Below are 4,211 nucleotides of genomic sequence, written 5' to 3' on the forward strand. Positions count from 1 at the left end.
TTTCCTGATCGTCAGGTGGCATGCCCTGTGACAGCATACCGATGCGCGCTCCACACGTTTGCGGCCGTCGCCGGAGGACCGCCGCAGCCCCGGGAGATTCCCGGCCTACGGCGCCGCCTGCCGCTGCCCGCCGGCAGGTTTCCTGACCGGCAACAGATTTTCTGCCGCCGCAGGCGGGACAACTGATCAACCCACACCGCCATTTACATCCGGAGATGGCGGAAGGCACCCAGTCAGCACGCAGGATCTGACGACAGCAGTCCTCGAAGCTGACTATCGGCTCTTCACAGAATCGCCACGGCATCAGGTGGAGCGGGGCTCACCTGAGGGCGCAAGCTCGATGGAGCGGGACGGTCCACCAACGGCTCAGCCTGTCAGAGATCAACTTCATGGCGGCTCATTTCGCTGCACCGCCACTTGAGAGCCTCGGACACTTTTGCGCGCGATCCAGGAAACATGAATTCTCCGTCACCAGTCTGGGGGCCAGATGTCACCCGTCCTGTCACGCCGCCGCCGCCTGTTGGCAGCACCAGGCGCCGAGTTCATCGGCATACGTCGTCTACAAGATCGGTGGTGACTTACCAATTTCTGATACTCCAGATCCCGCACGGATGGCCACGTGCGCATACGCGCCAGCACCGTGGTAACTGGGCATCTCCAACGCTGTATCAGCAGGACTCCCTCGAACGTCGATCTCGAGAGCAGACGTGGCTACAGGCTCAATTCGACAAACCTCCAGAAGCTCAGTCTTGCAGTTGGCCCCAGAGCCGGAAAAAGCAGCATGGCTACAGAAACACTCCCGGTCTTCAGAGTTCGACGCCTGCAGCATCAATGCGATCAGATTTGTACAACCCTTTCTGCTGACGAATGAAAATATTCGCCGAAAAGGAGGACAATCGGCTATCCCGCCGTACCCTTACAGCCGAGTTGATCTCGCTACCACCCAAATATCGGCTCACATGCTCGATGGAGCTGGAACCATCTGATCCATTAAACTTGGTGAAATCAGGGAGCCGGTATTTGGGTGGTAGCGGGATCAACTCGTACACATTGGGGTACGGCTTGGAATAGCCGATTGTCCTCCTTTTCGGCATCATGCCGAACTGGTCCTTCAGGATTGTACAAATCTGATCCGCGGTGATGGCTGCAGGCGTCGAACTCTGAAGATTCGCCGGGGTGGCATACTTAGCCAGCCATGCTTGCTTTTCCGGCTACGAGCCAAGCTGCGGGAGCTGAGCTGCGGAGGTTTGTCGGAGTGGCATACTTAGCTAGCCACGTCTGCTTCTCGAGATCTGTTCCCGACGTTCCTCCTGCTGTTCCAGAAGTCCCTGCTGTTGCAGCCTGGTTCGAGAGTGCCCAGTTGCTGCAGTCTGGCACGTATGCGCACGTGTATCCGTGCGGGATCTCCTTGGGCGCCTCATGCAAGAATTGGTAGTCACTAGGGTCACCACCGATCTTGTAGACGACGTATGCCGATGAACTCGGCACTTCGGTGCTGCCAACGCGAACGGCAGCGGTGGACGGGACCGGAGTGGCATCTCTCCTTGGTAAGTCCCCGAGCTGGTCTCGACGGAGAATACTGATGGCTCATGATTTCCTGGATCACGCGCGGAGCGACACGCTCCAAAGTGTTCACCGAGGCTCTCGGAATGGCGGTGCAGCGAATGAGCCACCATGAAGTTGATCTCCCGACGCGGCGAGCTGGTGCGTTCTTCGACGGGGTGGACAGGTCCACTCCATCGACGCGCCTTCAGGTGAGAACCCCTTCCACCCGATGCCATGTGAGCGGGTTCGTGAAAAGAGCCGATGAGGTCGGCTTCGAGGACTGCTTTGATCTCGTCATGCTTCTTCTTGAGCTCATCGGTCGGATCCTCGTACTTGGTCGGAGTGCCTTCCGCCATCTCGGATGTAGATGGCGATGCGGTTGATGTCGAAGATTGTCCCACCGGGCGTGCCGAAATGTGTTGCGGTCGGAAACCCACCGGCGGGCAGCGACGGGCAGCACCGTAGAGCCGGGAATCTCCCGGGGCTGCGGCTGGCCACTGGTCCCTCCGAGCGACGGCCCGCAAAGCCTTCGGCACGCACGTCCGATGCTGATGCAAGGGCATGCCACCTGACCTATACCTGGTCAGGAAGGTGTTGGATGATGCCTCGCTTAGTTTCCTGCATGGCATACACGTAAACATTAAATACGAGCCTCGATCGGCTCTCAGGTTATCTCGTGAATCGGCTCAAAGAGCCGATCCACCCATGATGCGTACGAGGTGTACGATCGGATGGTGGTCCTGCTTGATCAAGATCAAGCTAAAGCGACCTACTACGATTTGGGGTTTTCACCGCATAATCGGAACATCCTACTCGTGATCGAGCTCGGCGGCCACGCACGGTGATCGTAAACCAACCCTAGACAAGGCCTAAAAACCAACACGAAGTTGATCCTCGGAACATCCTGTCTAGGGCTAGCAAACTACACCCTACGCGCCACTTGGATCCTTCGACCCGTTTGTAAGGCCTAACAATGCAGATATTAAACTAATCCTTGAAGAACAAGGAGCAATCATAACGGATCGGATCTACTAAATAATGATCAAGTGGGGTGCCGCCCTTACACCCAAGATAGGTGTAAGGGCGGCTAGATGGCTAAGGGTTGCACGATGATAGCATATGATACGAAGAACAATGCTAACCCTAAAACATCTATGATAACTACGTTGCTCGCCATCAAAAAGGCTTCAGCACGAGCAACGCATGAACGACGAATAAACGTGTGGTGCCTAGATCGCAAGATGCGATCTAGGCAGCATGGTGCTTAACCGGAAGAAACCCTCGAGACGGGGGAGTTGGCGATGCGCCTAGATTGGTTTGTGGTGAACGTGATTGTTGTTTATTTCATAAACCCTAGATACATATTTATAGTCCGGGGGACTTCCTAATTCGAGCGTGCACCTAACCGTGCACGGGTTAAACTCTAACTTCTAAACGACACGTATCCTACTATGTTACAGATACACGGGCAAACTAGCCCAAATTTGGTATACAAGGCCGATTCATGTATTTCTTCTATGTATATTCTTCAAGCCCATCTCCAATCGCGGCCCACCTCTGATCCGGTCAAATTCTGGTGATAACAGAGGCTATATAGAGCTTGGCCGTAGCTAGTGCACCGGATCTGTCTCTCATTAGTATCTGGGAAGGTGCAAGTAGCTAAGGGTGGAAAGTTTGGGATCCGGTGTTGGAAGTACAGCTGAGCCCATAGCTGAATAAACCACCGGGGACCTCCGGTTTTGATTGTCTTTTGGGAGAACGGTTTAACGGACATTAGGCTGGAGATACCTATAGACCTCTCCAAGAAACAGGTTGCCAATGCCAAGCTGAGTACCTCTGGCAAGTTCATAGGCCAGGGAAAGATAATTCTTGGTTGGAGCAAGTGAAGGACCACAAAATATGAAGTGTTCCAACCAGAAATTCAGGAAGGCCGTGTGTTCTTTCTCTGTGACGGGGCCTTTGTTTTTCATGTGGCGCCGAAGGTAAGCACCCCAGTTTGTGCACTCTGTTTTGGAAGAAAGCGTGTAGGGGACCTTTGGCAGCCTGAAGGCAGATGGGCTTGGGGATGCAATGTCTAAACCAGTGATCATGGCCACATCTAGTAAGGTTGGTGTCATGGGACCATGACCAAACATGAAGCAATTCAAGGCATCAGACCAAAAATAGCCGATGGTTTTCAGAAGGTTTTCATGTTTCTCAAGGGGAGACAGTGATAAAGCTAAAGCATCGGCTATTCCTGAGGTTTCCCAAGTGGCGTGGTGAGTTTTGGAGACTCTATTGTACCATGAAACCCAATCTTCAGGAGGATTAGGCCAGGCTCGTAAGCAGTCGGCCCAAGAAGTCAGATCTAGATTTTGGTTCACGAAGGGAATTCTATTTGCCTCGCATGAAATCAAATGGGCAGGACTCTCGGTAGAACGAGGGCCAAGACAGAGAGAATTTGGAAGAGAAGGATGTGGCAGTAGAATGTCTGATACCTAGAAATTAATGACGGGACGAAACATTAATTCAGATGTTTGTTGTTAATTCTAGCACCATGTTCGGACAACGAGGAGCGGTTGAGGATTACCTTCAGGCCGGAGACCATAGCGTTGGCGTTGGATGATTCCGCCATTGGATTCGATGCGGGGTTGAGCCTGCGCGATTGAGATCTGAGGTTCGTGTGG

The sequence above is a fragment of the Lolium rigidum genome, chromosome 7, assembly GCF_022539505.1.
Source record: "Lolium rigidum isolate FL_2022 chromosome 7, APGP_CSIRO_Lrig_0.1, whole genome shotgun sequence".
Lineage (NCBI taxonomy): Eukaryota > Viridiplantae > Streptophyta > Magnoliopsida > Poales > Poaceae > Lolium > Lolium rigidum.